Source organism: Rhea pennata, chromosome 8 (genome assembly GCF_028389875.1).
Source record: "Rhea pennata isolate bPtePen1 chromosome 8, bPtePen1.pri, whole genome shotgun sequence".
In the NCBI taxonomy this organism is placed as follows: domain Eukaryota; kingdom Metazoa; phylum Chordata; class Aves; order Rheiformes; family Rheidae; genus Rhea; species Rhea pennata.
In genome coordinates, this window is record NC_084670.1 from 7,133,605 (window position 1) to 7,150,922 (window position 17,318).

Genomic DNA, 17,318 nt, shown 5'->3' on the forward strand with positions numbered 1-17,318 from the left:
CAAACAATATTCTATAAAATTGCTAACACAGAGAGCTTGGGACTACTTAGACCTTGTTCAAAGTTTCTATGCCTAAAGTGCTTGTGTTTTAAAAATGAAATTAGTACAAGATCCAACAACATCCCTAGTATATTAGATATGTCTTAATCATGTTCTATAGACAAATAAGATGACAATTCAATTGCTTCTAATAATGTAATTGCACCATGAAACCACTACATTTTCTTATAGTGAATGCCAGAATAAGAAACAATGATTGTGATGTCTTTGCTTTATTAGGAGATAATATTCTTTTAAACCTATGCTCTAATTAGCACAAGATAACAGACAAGCACTGATATAATTTGAGGGTTGCATTACTGTAAGTCTGTAAAAGTACTGTAAGCAATTTTCTTAAACATACGCAGCACTCTTGCCTCCTAGAAACTGTTCTATCAAATGCAGTTAAGTGTCTTTGGTATCATAGGATCCGATTCCTCCTAGCCATTACATTGGAAAGTCTATTTGTTACCCAAATATATGTTAAAATATTAATATTCCAAATTAATTTCAATATTAATGAAGGTATCAGAAGAGCTTAGATTCTGAAAATTACCTGGGATTACCTGGGATATTGGCCACTCAAGCCCAAGAGTTTTAGATGCTGCACTCAAAGTAGTGTTCCTGAAAGGGAAGAGCAAGCTGGAAAAGTGGAAATGTTAGGGGAGATACGGAGCCAAAACTCCAGCTACTTTTCCAAAATCATCTTACGCTGTAGACTGGAAATCTGCTCACCAATTTTTCTCTTCTAAGACAGAAATATGATTTTTACAGATTTTTGAATAAGGAGTAATGTCTTCCATACTGTTTCTGTTCCCCGATACCTGTTCTGTGCAGTGTCCTTTGTAACTCCATGCTTTCCTAATGTACACACTTGTGGCTTCTCTCTTTCCTATCCCTTCTCCCTTTTCTCTTTACTGTATGTTACTGTGTGGGATTAGGAGAGGATGCTGAGCACCATTCACATGCAGCTTAATGATTCCCCAGGGAATTCTCTCTAAGGGTGTTTGGATTCCCCCAGTATAACTTCCAGTTTTAGTTTAGACCCACTATATCACTGACGTGTAGTTTTGCACTCTCATTATTCTCTGTCCTGAAATAATTTATGCTTCCTCATGGTACTCCAAAAAGAGTTGCACACAACTGCACAAAGCATAATGCTTTGTGGTGGTTTTATTTTTTGCCAAAGTCCACGATTACTAGTTACCAGCTGAATTAAAGTACTATCCAGCATACCTTGACTCTCAGTATAAAGTGATTGCTCAGTGCAATCACTTTTTTTTTTCTTTTTTAAGATATTTTGGTCTTCTAAATAACTTAGAAAATTATTTTGTTGAAATGCTGCTGCTACCACTGAGGACTCTTGAGCTCTTCATACCATTTACTGTTGCCAAGCTGATAAACACAAAATGTTGCTCATTGACAACCTGCAAAGAACATTATATTCCTTGAGTGAACAAGCTCTCCAGCCTTGATGTATAGGAGGGATCTTTACTCCCACTGCCACCCACTAGCGTGTTAATCAGCAGCAAAGCGTATATAGGGAGGAGTCAGAACCAAAACCTCAGACACTAAAACTCATCAGAACTTGAGGGAAATCACTTGCACATTACTCACTGGTAAGGATGGCACAGATTTCCTGTAACTTCATGATATTTTTGTTTTTCTCCTCAGACAGATGACATTTTTGTGAGAGGCATTTTCCATACTGGCTTGGTGTTATAAGATTCATATGCAGCAGAAAGAATAATAAGATACAATGGTGACTCACTATTCATGAATGAAAAGTGTAGTCTGAGAGGAGGTAGGCATAAGAATTAGAGATTTTCCCTGCAGTCCCAGAACCCCAGCATTGCCCTCTTCTGCCTCCTTTTGACCTCCCTCCCTCCCTGCCTAAACCATCTCTCAAACTGCAGTGTCAGTAATTGAATTAACCCAAACTTTCCACTCTGCTTTTCCACAAGTGACCCAGATTTGCAGTTTTTTCCCCCTTCCAAATGACCTGACTGCTCCATCTTCAAAAAATGCTGTTAATACACCTGAAAGTAGTCTATGATCATCTGCCATACATAGCATGCCAGCATCATCCTTTCTATAGGTCTGTCTTGGCTAGGAGCATTCCCAAATATATGTCTTTTTTTCTGATCTCCAAGATCTGCCGAATAGTGTGTGTTTCTGAACAGGCCTTACACCAGGCCACACCACTCACACTCTGGGTCACTTCAAGGTTTGTAGCTTTTGCAGGACTTATTTTCCTGCCTTTCTTACAGTCCCTTCCTTTCTACCCATCGCCTTTACATTGAAGCTGGGGCTGTGCTGCAGGTTTGGGATCCATATCCAATCTTGACAAGGAAAGGCTTCTGCATCTGAAATGGTGCTTCAACTCCTCACAGCTGGAAAGTCAAATTTTGAGCCAAAGTTGGGTTCAGGGTGAGAATGTCAATTGCCCTGCATCAGATAGAGAAAATAAATTAAACATTAGAAGATTAATCATGATGGGGATTTTCAGGGATGAAATTTTCAGACTCTCAGTCTTGAGCTCTCAGTTTTCTCACCTGGAAAGAAATGGGATGAGAGACATAATTCCTGCATAGAATTTTTGTCTCTTATGTTAGATTAACATCCTTTAATGTGTCAGCTTAGATGCATTTTACTTCCATGTTTCCTTAGCATGTATCTAGCTTGAGTGCAGGCAGTGCTATGCAGGAGATAGCATGCTACTTCTTGCAGACTACTCTTTAGAGGTCCACCTGGGAAAGTGCTGAGCCCTCTTCGATCTCTAGCTAGTCCATAGGAAATGAAGTCACTTAATACACAAGTCCAGCTCACACCTCACAAAGCTTTTCTACCACAAAATCACCCTGAGTGAATTCTGGCATTTTGCCCCTGTCTAATCAAACTTACACTGTTGTCATCAACCTGGCCATGGTGTGTGATTTCAGCTCCTGAGACTCAGAAGGGATGGGTGAACTAACCTGAGCTTTTCATGACACTAACACAAACCAGCCAACCAACCAACCAACCACTGACACCACATACTGCAGTGCTACCACAGCTTCTGAGGAAGAGGTCAGAAGAATTTAGCAGGTTTCATCTTTTTTCACTTCTTTCTTCCTAGTTGATCCCACTGGAAGACTGGTATCATGTGGCGCATGAAACTAGTAGAATGATATATGATATAGATATATCAATAATAGGATAGATATCTTTAAAATTACAGTCCTACCGTGGTATTGATGTAACAGGATTTATCTGCTTGTACTCAGGCTTAGTACATTTGTCCTCAGCTGGCAGAGGTAAAGATCAGCAGGACATGTTACACATGTACTACTTAACCCAGCTCTTCAAAAGATTTAACCTGACTTCATAACCTTTGCTTTCCTACCTCCTGCCTTCCCATTGCAATGAAGAAATAAAATGGAAGAAATAAATATTCACAAATTACAAGCCCTAATAACTTGCTCTTTAGAAGAATCAGATTACTCAGAGGTGACCTGTACATGTACTCATTAAAGTCAATAACTTTAATCATTGATTTCCCAACTGTGGTTGAAACAATTATGACTACTTTTAAACAATGTTTTACATGAATACCAAATGTATTTCTTGGAGTCACTTAATGTCTCCCATTAGTTACAGAGAGAGATTTTTGAATCTGTTTCATTCCTCATAAATAGAGCTACTTCTTTCACAGGAAAAATCTGGCTTTTCATTCAATATGGAGCACTCAGAGCCAACCTCATCTGACGTTAAAGTCACTGCAACCTTTCTCTCAGCATCGCTAAAGGTATTTAACTCTGCTTAAAAGAGCAAAGAAAAATGCTTCAATTGCAACACTATCTCTGGTGTAGAAAGGATTTTGGGGTGACTCATCTTTTTTAAGAGTGGTAAAATACAAAACAACAGTGTACTGAAAAAATTGCAAGTTCATTTACCTTTTTAAAATTCCAAAAAGGAATTGTTATTTTTTCCCCTCATTTATTTGCACCTAAAAATATTTTTAGAAAAAACAGTAACAGACTGAATGGCACAACCAGACTATAAAGCTCAGACAGGGTGAAGTTTTGAATTCTGAAACTTTGCAAACAAGTTGCTCTGCATCAATTTTCCCGTAACTGAATCTATGCTCTCCTCTGTTCTCATTTCCCACAGGTAGTTACAGCACTGGCGATTTGAAGTATTTCATAAATAACTTGCTGGTATTCAGTATGTTGCCTTATTTCCTCTCCCATAATTGAGTTGTGCTCATTTGACATTTTGATTCAACATTGCAGAAAAAGCAGATTCAATTTACTAAATTTTCTGTGGTTGATGCATTTACGGAAAAATATTGGTTCCGTTTTGCAGCGCACTCATTAAGGGAAAGGTACTTATCTTACATTTGTTTGCAGCAACAAGTAGTCATTCATCAGGAACAAGAGAAACATCTCAGTCTCCCCCCTGGAATAAGTAACTCTGGGCAGGAACAATTCTGACCTGAGACCTGGTTTCCATAATGTTTCTCTGGTTTCCCAGACGGAGTCCAGTCCTCTGGCTATTTGTCAGCTATCTGCAGAGCCATTTTGGTACTCTCTTGAGCTTCCAGTGAATCTCTGAAGGGTTTCCAGCTGCTACACATTTTTTTAAAAAAAACTAGAATGTAGAAACAGAGAAAATGGCAGAGGACCATGGCATAAGCCAGCATTATCATATGGAACATGACAGTTGACAACAAACTCACACAGAGCGTTCATCAGTGTTGGCCCTGGTACCGTGTTTTGCTCTCCACCCTTTCCTGTCCAAATCCTTGGTCCTTGCTTAGGGAAACTCTTTTGAACTGATGAAGGTTTTGCCCAAAGTAGGGGTCAGAAGGCTGCTTTCCCCAGCACACCTGTTAGCACTGGGCTTAGCCAAGCAGGGCCTGCTTATGCTGGACGGGCTGGAGAAGGGGAGTTGAAAGGAAAAGCAGCAGAGGAGCTCTCTGCTTACTGGGGAGATGTCAATGAGATGTGGATCTTGCCTGGTCCCAAGCTTTCAGGTCACTCTTCCCAAAGTAGAGTGTGTTCCTGGCTCACCAATACCTCCACGCCCCCGTGCAGAGGTTCATCCTCAGCTAACAAAAGCCTGAAGATCCCTTTTCCCCCTTCTCCCGTTGTTCCCGAAGCCTCTAGGCAATGCTGCTTGGCCCAATGGTGTAATGCTCAGCCAAGTTGATGGAGCAGGAAAAAAGTCATGGTACTGAGTGCTAAAAATAGCTACACAAAACTCCCATTGCCACTGGCATTTTGCTACCCATGGGGATAGGGAAGCTGTGGTTTCTTAAGAGTGGCGGCTCTTCAGCTAGAGTATCCTGAAACATATTATAGGTGCAAGGGCTATTTGAAACAGAGCTTGTTTTTAAATGCTTTACCCCTAAACTTTCCCCCAGCTGCATAAAAAGGTGCTTGTATCACAGCTCTCTGTACTTATGTTGTGTCTACTAATGTCACTTGGTGCTGCTGCTGCCATCAACATACACTCTTCTCTGCATAAAGTAAGGCTCTTCAACAGTTTTTCTAAAGGACACAGACTGGAAAAAGCACAGGAGTAATGGATAAGGCAGGAATGATTTTACTCTGCATATTTTTAAGTAATAAGTATGTAACATAGCTAAAACATAAATTCTAGCATATTGGACAGAGATTCATGCACTCAGAGATACTTGGATAGATTCTTTCTCTTCAAAGGCATTTTACGCAAAAGTACTGTGACCCTGCTTGAGCAGGGGGGTTGGACTAGATGATCTCCAGAGGTCCCCTCCAACCTTACCGATTCTACGATTCTATATATAGGCACATACATATGTATGAACCAAAAATCTCTGGCTGTAAATCACACATGCACCGTCACAGCCACTAAGGAAAAACATAATGATAGAAAAGGGAAGCTGAAGTGGAATAATTCTGTCAACTACTAGAAAACAGCGCTCCCTGTCAATGATACACTTTAGAAACAAATAGCAGCTCGGAATACAGACAGATCCAATTTGCCTGGTGTTGGTGGTTCTTCAGATCAGATTTTCCATCTTTTCCCTTCTAATTAGTCTTAGGACAACGTTTGCATTTCTGATAAAATTTCATAAATGCTACCCTTGCTACTGATAACATAAGAAAATGTTGCAAAATCTGTTCTCTCTTCTTCAGTCTAAACTTCAATTTCTCAGTGTAACACATATCTCTTTTTCTGGAGAAGAAATAGCTTCATATGACTGGGAACTGACGGTCCATTTCACAGTTCTCTCATCCTCTGCCTTTAATGCAATATAATATTAATGGATCTTTAGCCAATTATTCAATGATGTCTGTTACAATTTGAGGTGTAGTTATACTATTTCCTAAAATAGTAAGGACAGCAAAGCCTTTAACAGACACCTAAGTAACCATTCCTCTATCAACTTCTACATTTCTTTGACAAAATATTAAATACCTTACCTCAAAATAAAACAGACAGGATTGCTATGAGCTTCAGGCTTATAGACAAAAGCTTTTCATTCATGTTCCTAGGAAGTGGCTGAGTCTTTATGCTCTTCCTGCTTCATGTCTTCCACAACTTAAAGGACTGAACTCTCTTGAAGTCCTCTAGCCTTTGTCATGTTGGGAAAACAGAGAAGACATTATTTTGATCCATAAAAATCAGCTATGATTTTATTTGGTCTTTATTCCATAACTGAGAACTTGTAAAGACCAAGGCTATCAGGAATGATATTTAAATAAGATTAATTATGAAAGTCATGAAGGAATTGACTGATATTATGGGACAAGTGATTTGGTATTTTCTACTTAAACTCAAACTGAAGATTACAAGTGAATAGCTACTTAATACACAAATATCTAGAGAATGATAGAGACAATGATAGATATGTTAAGGGAATTGAAGATATGCAAAGTTAGTAAGCAGACAGCTTGTATTTGCGGCAAGGAAGGCCAGCTCTTGTAAATCCCAGTTTGGAGCATTGCACAAAGCAGGTTCAAGGGAAAAAATATGCATTTATGTAAACCAAAGCCCATATCCAAACAATTCTTGGGAAAACCTGCAGACCTGCATGTGCACACACAGTGTCTTTGATCTGTGAGTTGTTGCTACACCAGTGTGACTCCAAAGAGTGATGGCATGGTCTTGAGGAGATCATTGGAGGCTGCTGCTTGTGCTGCTCTGATGGCCTCTATAAACGTAGAGAGAGACAACGTGGACTTTCTATACTCCACAATCTATGAGGCCTATTGTGTAATATTATACTGTTTTCCCCCCATTTTTATTTTGCCCTCATGATTAGTAAGATTATTCCACTTTGAAAAACAAACAATAAAACCCACTCACAGCAACTCTCCTAAGTTTTCCTTATTAACTTCTCTACAGCTAAAGGTAAGAGAACAGCCCTGAGTTTGCTTTACCATGGTATTTAAACAACTTAAGCTTAAAAAGCTCCCATGGTCCAAATTAGGGCTTTGCCCAACAAGTACATTAAGCCTTATTATGCCTACTAAGCACAGAGAGCCAACCTTGTTACTATCGCACATTATGCTTGAAAACTGCTATGGGCAGTGTACTGAATCCCCTAATCAAATCAGCTTGGGAGATACTGTTCTGTTGCATTTAAAAATTACAGCAGTGCTGGTTCAAGTTTAAATAAAGTCAGATTGACCAAAATCATTTTTATGTCCTGAAAATCTTTTAGTGGTTGTTTAGAATGAAGTATATACTTCAAGTATATGAAATTCAGGGATTGAGTACTCAAGGGAACCTAAGAAAATCAGTTGGTAAAAATCATAAGCTATTTCCTTATGTTCTTTGACAGCCCAGCCAAAAGAATTTACGAGACTGTAAGGTCAGGTGTATGATCTATTATAAGCAAAGATTTGTTTGTGCACTGTGGTTTTCATTTTCTAGAAGTCGACAGTAGCAATTACCAGTTCAGTGAGACACAGTGTATGCAAAAAGTTACAGCCAGAACATATACTATGCTCTCAATTTCCTTTGAAGGGGTTTTATTTTTCCAGCTAAGTACTAAAAAGTAAGAGTAGCTCAGACTGAAAGCATGTGAGTATTTTGATAGCTGCGCAGAAGTTTAAATTTCGAACACTCACACACAAAGCTCTCTCTCCTAAAAAGGATACAAAGACCTGGTCTTAAAATTTGAGTATACCTGGATACAAAACTGATGCAGCAGGTGAATATTCAGGCTTCATCTGTAAATGGAAGATGTAATCTGTCTACTCCTTTAACATAAACAGCAGTGTTCAATATTTTAGAAGCTCCTTTGATCACAGATTTTAAAGAACTCTTACAAGATAAAAGAAATCATATTCATTAATGTTCATGACTTAGAGGCTGAAACCTTAAAGCTTGAAAGACTTGAAAGCTCCCATATGACTTTTCAGGACTATGCTGTTTTTTCCCTAAGACTTCTGGGGAAATAAAATGTGCAGTTAGAGCTCCTTGAGTAATTGTAGGAAGTCCAACACTTTAAAGATTAGTGCTCCAGACTGGAACACTGTTGGAAACATTTTTAGGTTTGCTTTAAAATAAAAATTCCATCATATTTTGATGTAGAACCTAAAAATATCTGTGGATGTTTGTCTATTTCAGTTTATTTCAGTGTTTTCAGTAACTTTTCACAGAAATAGTAATCAAAACTTCACTACAAAACATTCATGACCAACTTCCCCCCTTTTCTTGGAAAAGTCTTCCATCAAAATCATTTTAAGATGATCCATGGGAAAACTGTAAGGAGAAAGGTGGGGAAAATGATAAATGAAGAAAAATAGAACACAAGCAAATGCCAAATTTTATTGAGGTACTACATTCACATATTTTTGAAAACCAAACTACCACATTTGGCTAGGTAAGAACATACTAATGATGTGAGGACATCACATTAAAGCAGTACACAAGGAAAGCTTAAAACAAAGCTTGGCCAATATGGTGTACCAAATTCTGCTCTACCTGACAACTGTGTTTTCTTCTGGGAATTGCACAGGGTAGGACAACAATTTGCATGAAAATGACTAGCTGCAATAGCTGGTATACGCAAATCAAAAGATACCACTTCTTAGTACAGTAACAATACACAAATACATATCCTGGCACAGCTTCAGGTTGCCTCTGGATATGAGTGGTGGTTGTAGTACACCTGTGGAAGGGTGAGTCAGGTTCTCCGGATGATGGTCACAGTCTATCCTTGCGGCTAAGGAAGTGTCTCTTGAAGCCATTTGGCCCTGACAATAGGTTGGTTTGGTGGGGCCTTCTGAAGGATGCAGTTCTGTACCTGGAAAATAGCAAGCATAGTTAAAAATTAGACTGAACAGGGGAAAATTTTTTGTCTGTTGCACAGTGGTTAATAACTACCAGCAAATCTAGAGCAAGCCACACAGCTCTCAACACTTTTCATTGAGATTATTTCTTCCAAGCATCTCAGCATATTCCTAACCTTTATCACATGAAGAATCATGACTCCGAAGAACGGCAGCACTAGAGCTACGAAGGCCTCTTTTGAGGATATTTGTGGCTGGGTAAATCTGCTGTTGCTTCTCTGTAAAAGTGGAGATCTCACCCTGTATGTGACAAAGGCTTGAGGTACAATGGTGCTTGAGTAAAACAAAAAAGGCTTCACTGACAAAGACATTATCATTCATTTAACATTTCTATGCAGTGACTCTTGGAAACTGTACCACTAATATCTACACTAAACTGTGCATTTCATTTTTTTAAGTCAGACACACTCATAGATGTGTCTTTAATCCTGGAGGATAACAAAACATTTCACAATCGAAGACTTTCTATATAAAGAAATTATTTCATTGCTCACTGAAATGGGATTGCTCCTGAGGTGAAGCACAACAGATGCCAGTTTGTTCTAACAATACCAGTTTGTTCTAACAACACTCGGCTACACTGGGAAGAAAGCAAGACTAACTTTGAAGTTTTTGATGGAAACTTGGTCTGCAGACATCATTTACTCTGCAAATAGCAGCAATGGTGGAAGACACTGCCATCACTAAGTATATATTATCATTCCTCTACTAGTAGAGAAAGAGTAATCTACCCATAGTGATAGGGTAATCCTAGATCTATTCAGGGCAGCAGCAATCAGATTAGTTTAACAATTGACCACCTTCAGCTGGCTAATTTTGCCTGAGGCAAGGTAGGGAACACTCATCCACTTGTTCTGCCAACCTACTGGCAGGGCTGGTAACATCTGCTGGCACAGTTGGGCTCAGAAGCAGATGTCTGCCCACGGTCTTGGATGGGCAGAAGAACAATGGACATGTATTGAAATCGTGCCAGAACACCTCAGCTAATTCAGCTTCTAGCAGAAGTTCTGAAGTATGAAAGTTTGAATTTCAAGACAGATGGCAACTAACACAGCAAAGAGCATCCTAGCAAGACAAGGGTATCAGTTCCATACTGGTTCAACAGGGAGAATGTTGTTTATCTGAGTTATCAGTACTACTTCTTGTAGTCCTTAGATTTTCTTTTGCTTAAGGCACTAAGGATGGTTACACACTCTTGGCTAACTTGAAACAAAATGCACATAATATACATATAAATTTAGATCTCACCCAACATTGCCATCCCCATATCTTGAATTTCTGATTAAATACCAGAACAGAAGGGAACTCAGATGTTCCTACTATGACCATGCTTTTTCTCCAGACTGAGGGTGATCTGCACACTGCCTGGCACAGTGCCCAAGACATCTGCCCTCGCTCCACCTGGGACAGCACAACAGACATTTCCTCCTAGACCTTGATGCAGCCTGGCAAGGAGCTGGGGCTGGGGCTGTGAGCTAGGGAGTGCCAAGTGCTAAGACACAGCCACTGCACACATCATGGCTGTTGGGATCCTTCACCTATTTCACCCTTGACAGATGTGAGTCTAGTCTGTTCTTCAAGATCCTAGTCAAAGAAACCAGGCAACCTGCCTAGTTGCCTGGTTTAGTATTTCTGCTGCCCTAATATGGGGCAGCAGAAAGATTTTCTGTTACTGAATCCAGATCTACTCAAATGTGAAGCTCAGCTCATTACTTCGTATCCTGCCTGCCACAGACATGGAGAATAAATAATCACTGTCCTCTGCTCTACGTATCTGAACACTGTCACTCATCTTTTCTGCTCCAGATGTAAGCCAGTTTAAGCTTGTCTTCCCTTTCCAAAACCTTTATCATTTTCTCATTTTTGTCACTTTTCCAGTTTGTCGACACCTGAATAACTTTACGGCAGCAGAGGCATTGCCAGCACTAAGTGGAGCAAATGATTACCTCACATCTTATGTACAGCTCTCCTCTGCAGAATGCCAGAATAAAAGAAAGGCTCAGAACATCAATACTGTTTATGGCACTGTATAATCCCCATGTATTTTTTTAAAACATTACTTAGCCAGTTATTCTCCCTCAGGTATGTTTGTGGATTTGATTTTTCCTTTTCAAGTGCAGTACTTTACTTTTATCTTTATTGAATTTCACCCTTCTGATTTCAGACCATTTCTCCAGGGCATAAGACAATTCTGAATGTTAGTTTTGTCCCCCAAAGTCTTGCAACTCTTCCCAGGGTGATGTCAGCTGTCAATTTTATGTTTATACTCCCCATTCCTTCAGCCAAGCTGTTAATATTCAAATAGGATAGATCACTGAGACACTTTTTCCCTCCAAAAAACATGCCTGAGCCACCAGAGACCTCTTTGAATTTTCAAGCAATATATTTCAGTAGTCATAACTACTTCCCTTTTTTTCTGATGGGAAGAAATTAGAAAAATCAGTTAGACTGGTTTGTCGTGATTAGTTTTCAGGAAATCCATGTTAGGCATTATGCATAACTTGATTGTTTAATAATTTGATCTATCATCATTCCACATCTGAAGCAATGTTTCCAGTTCCCTGGCTCCTTCTCTTTCCCTTTCTGAAGCTAAGAGCTGTGTTGGTCCTTTTTAGTCCCACCCTTCACTGGAACTTGCAAATAATTAGAATGCTAACTTGGGTGGCGGAAGGGAAAGAAAGGTTGCTGGAGGGTTGGTGTCACCTCCTCAGCTGGCATGGCTAAGAATAAGAGCATGCAAAGAAGCCTGAAGTATATAGTGAATTACATCAGTAGTGAGGGTGTAGGGGTCCTGTTACTAACTAACAAGCAGTGAATTTGCAGGGGAAGTATGCATGTTAGATCACATTATCTGCTGTGTGTAACTTCCTTACAACAGGTGAAGGTTGGCAGCCACTGATGGAATCTCTGGCCTCTCACTACATTGTGAAGCAGCCCCTGCAATAAGAGGGGACAAGAGGTCTGCAGCAAGCAGACAACACGAAAAGCAGAAGAAATAAAAATGGACACCTGGAATTTCTGGCAACACTTAACCTGAATATCTGTTAAAGTTCAGAATAGATCCTTGCCTCCCTTTTCCTGCACAGAAAGCTCCCAGCTGCCTACCCCTGGATCTCGAAGCAGAAAGGCTCACGTGCTGAGGGCACGGTCCTCCTTTTCTTAGCCCAAGAACAACTCCCTCAAGCAGTGCAAGTTTTTATGATATTGGCCAGCCTCAATTTGCCAACAAAAGAGAGTAAGATAATTCATCTACAAAAGAGCTGCTGAGGTCTTTATGTAACGTGAATCTGTATTCAGACTCTACGAATATGTCCTTTGCACCTGGCCTTTTGACTTTCTTCTCTATCTGGTTCCCTCTTCCTGTAAGCAGTAGCATTTCGCAAGCTATACATCGGGCTACTCCATAAACATTAGTCCTCAAAATATGATGGAAGGTAGGCAAACAGAGGAAGCTGAGACATAAGGGAACAAGTCTCATGGCCTTACAGAAAGCAACACCACGTTCAAACACCTAAACTGAGGTCCCAATACTTAGCACTTGCCTCAGATGATGTTGATCCTCATTGCAGGATTCTTTTTAATATTCCCATGGCATTTTTCTCCCACAAGCCATTTCATTTCCAATAGCAGAAAAAAAGCATGTGTGTTGGGAGGGCAGAAGTTTCAAAATGAATTTTGTTACATGAAATGTCTTCATGAGGACAAACAATCCAAAGTAATTTGTTGCATTACTAATAAAGGGGAGCTCTGTAAAAGGTGCATTTGCACTTATGATGGACAGAGTTGCAGTTTTTAGGGTGGCAGAGAAAACATACAAAACAGTGGACTCTGACACGTTCATTTTCCTGCTGATCTAAGAACAGCTGCTGAATAAATAGGCCCACTTTCCTTTCTGTGACAGACATTGCTGATCTATGGCCAGTCTCACATTCTGTGGTTGTTTAACCAAGAGCTTTCTTTCCGTGCAGAAAGAAAAATGAATGTTTCATGCCATCTGAAGTCTTCTGCATTATTCATAAATTCCTCTCAAGGTTGAAGTACAATTCATCTGCAGTGGAGTACATTTTAATACTTTTTGCATGATATGTGCCATAGGCAGTTTGACCTTTAAACATGATTTCCACACAAAATCAAGTTAGCATGCAAATCTTCATTTGCTGCAAGATCTCCTTCTTCATTTCTCTACCATACTTTACTCAGCAATAGTACATCCCCAAGAAGCAGAACAGTGCTGAATGGTGCAGCAGATACTTCACTGTTCTTACCTTTGTCACACAGAAGCCTGTCTACCGGTTTATCACTGGAACCTTTCTACCAGTTTATCACTAAATATATCTTTTGAATGATAAGTTACAATGGCTGCCTCCTCAGTAAGGTCTTGTGCATCCTGGACCGCATTAGGGGAAAGATAAGAACAGTATCAAGGGAATGTAATATTCCCTGGCATATCATTGTGAAGGAGTATTCATGAATAGGTAAATCAGGCAGAGTAATTAGGTCCATGAATGTGTACCTCGAAATCACCCACTCTTTTCTGTTAGTGCTTTTCAGAAAACTAAAAATCCACTTAAAGAATCTCAGCTTTTTGAAAAATGCCTCTACACATCACATCACCTCATACTGGAACAGAGCAGACGGTACAGGAACACAATAGAGTAAGATGAAAAGAAATGTTCTCACAGTACCTATTTAATTACAGCATTGGTAGAATCCATCCAGTGCCTCTATTTTTTAACATATAGAACCCCCTCTAGTTTCACTGCCTGAAATACAAAAACATTTTAGTACAACAAACAGCATTTTTCTTCTTTTAGTTGCAAGTAGAAATACATAAATTTACCCACTGTACTAAAGGTACACAGTTACTGGAATCTTTTTCCACCACCATAGAGTAAGAAACAAAAAAGAAGTGCAGATCTTTCCTATTCCTGAGCCTGTGTGAGGCTGCAATTACTAACCTACTCCTATTAAAAAGGAATAAACATCAAAATGAAGGGGAGATGTTTTAAGGTAGCAGCACTGTGGTATAAGTAGCACACATGACATGAAATTAGAGCATCTCCCCCCAAAAACAGCAGAAAAACTGCTGATAATCAAAAAAGAAAGAATCAAGACTTTCTCTCACCCTTCGAAAACACTATAGCGATCAGTCACTGCTGCCTTCACAGCAGCTTTCATCTAGTGATCCCAAACCACTGTATGGGGGAAAGCTAACAGTACCTCTTTGCATGAAAGAAATGCCACATTTGTTTTTCAGACTGACTAAAGGAAAATGAGAGCAAATAAAACAATTTACTGTTAGGCATTTTACTAATTGCACAGAAAACCTTAATTTCTGGCATCTCCAACCTTCTTAACGCTTGTTTTCAAAGCTTAGTAGTCTTTTAATACTGTTTTTCAGAGTACAACTTCATAGGTTGAAGGAATCTAAATAGTTCTTCCAAATTCTCCTGGTAACTGATAAAAATACCTGCATGGATCTGGAAAAGGGCAGAAATCTTCACTGCAGAAAACCTGAGTCTGCCCAAGTGACCAGAAAACCATGGTCTCAGAATTCAGATGGCAGCTCTCTGATGAACCAAATGAGCCAGGTAATTCTACTGAGTTAATGAGGAGAAAGTGTGAGAGTTTGGGGCTTTTTCAACAACATATGTGGATGTTTGGTATATTTGAATAATGCTCCATGAGATAACTTTATCTAAGGAGAGAAATATATTATAGGAAGGTCAGCTGGCTATTTTTCAGTCTGAGCTTTTCATTATTATGAACTTTCGCACACGGTGATATTGCACTTGTAAGAAAAAGCAGTTCATCTCTTCAATTAAAACTGTTGTTTTCACAACATTTATGAGTAATTCACCAGGTCACAATATTCTTCACACTCCATCCCAAAGGTCCCTGCTGTCTGACTCTGAATGCATTATAGAAGTCTTCTTGAAGTTAAGTTTTAAAGGAAAATGTTGGCTCCCATCATAATATATAATTTCCTGTCCTCACTTTGCAGTGAAGTAGGATGGATATGTTGTCCCAGAAGGTCTCCTCACACTAACACTGGCAGGAACACAAGGACATCCTAAAGCAAGTTTGTTTACAAGCCATGTTTGGGGGCACAAGGATGGAGAAGCTCTACCTATCTTTTCATCTCTGATGGCAACACCCACTCTAGAGGGGAGCACAGAGGGTCAGTTCTCTCCCAGTAGCAAAGCATATATGCATCTGCTCCCAGAGCTGAGAAGAAGATATGTCTCTGTAAATTCTTCTTCTGCCTGATTACCTTGCTAGTCCCACTCCTCTCTTGGCAATTATTCAATCTTTGCTACCTAAGCTCCTCTCAGCTTCGCTAGAGGTTCCAACACTGTTCACTAAGCTCTTAACAACACACTTGCAATCTAGGGACACCCTAGTTCCCTGCATTTTGAAGGGAACAAACCATATGCACAGAAAGTTCAGAGTCAGATGGAAAACAAGGCACAAGACCAAATTCCCTTTGATCCTGTGAATTTCCATGACTTGCATTCTCAGGGCAGGCATTTGTTTTGGACCTTGTTTATCATGAAGAAAGACTTCTATAGCAACCGTTTTCTAGCCTTCTGTCGAGAGGAACAGAAACACCAATCATGAGTTCAATGAAAAAATCCTTTCTCTCAGAAAGAATTCACTGAGCAACATCTACATAAATTAAAAAGCAAGTTCAATATGGTAAGAAAAAGGATGCTCTGAGTATTCAGCCCAGTCTCTAAAAGCATGATTCAATTCTACGCGCTACAGAATTCCTATGTGTCTTAAGTTCATCTGTTACAGCTGTGTTTTCAGAGGTATCATATGCAATAAGATGCAAGTGTTCAGGCTAGTAATGACTTTTCAAGATTCCACTGAACATTAATGTCTAAACTGACCAGGAACAATTAAAAATGTGGTTCTTCGCTTCCCTGTACTTCTGTCTCCTTGGAAATGAGGTTAATAATGGCTCCCTACTTCTGTGAGGCTGCTGCAAGGAAAAATTGAGGAAATCTGTGAAGCATTTAGATGCTTACGTAAGTCAGATCATTAACCCAATGGGCCATGTGAACATGGGCGATGCTATATGAACATCACATCGAGATAGAATGCAAACAATAAGAAAGTAATGTATAAAGATTTAAGATTTTGACTATAAAGGAAGATTTCATAGAGGGAGGTAAACAGAGTACACTGCTTCTTTTTAATCAGGAAATAGTAGACTGGATGCATATCTCTCAGAAGAAACTGGATTTTAAACTCCTTGAGACAAAGCATTTTCTCGTTATGTGCACACACTGATACTACAAACAGAAAAGAGTAACAACAGTTTGTATCAGTATAACTGCAGTAACATTCAAGTAGTTACTCCTGGTTTATGCCAGTGCAGATGAGTATCAAATGAGCTCATTTTTTCTAAAATTTAGTTCTCAGAATAAAATGCTAATTTTCTCTAAGGCTTATCCTTAGATAACTCAGGGATCTCACATGTAGTATCTGTATTCAGGCTATTAAAGACCATTGCTCAAGACTAAATTGAAGCAAATTCCAGCTGATCTGCTGCTTGCAAAATTGCAGAATCTGAAACTTTAAAGTTTCACATCCAGTTTATTTTAGATTTGTAGCTGATCTTTGAATTATAAGCGTAAAAATTCAACAATCTTATTTTTAGGAGACCTTGAATGAGTGCACAGAAGTATGACCAACTTCTCAGCTATTACTTGAGGGAGGAAAGGCATAAAATAATCAGTTGAATGTTTAATGAAATACAAAATTCCAACTGAGCTGATATATTTTGGGTGGAATTGAGTATAATAAAAATATTGTTTTCATAAATGAGTGCCCTATGAATGCCACGGGGTACTGACATTACAGAACATCTTATGTGTGACACAGCTATCACCTAAAGGCAAGACTAAACTAGTTCAGAAAAAGGAAGACTGAGCTAAGTTC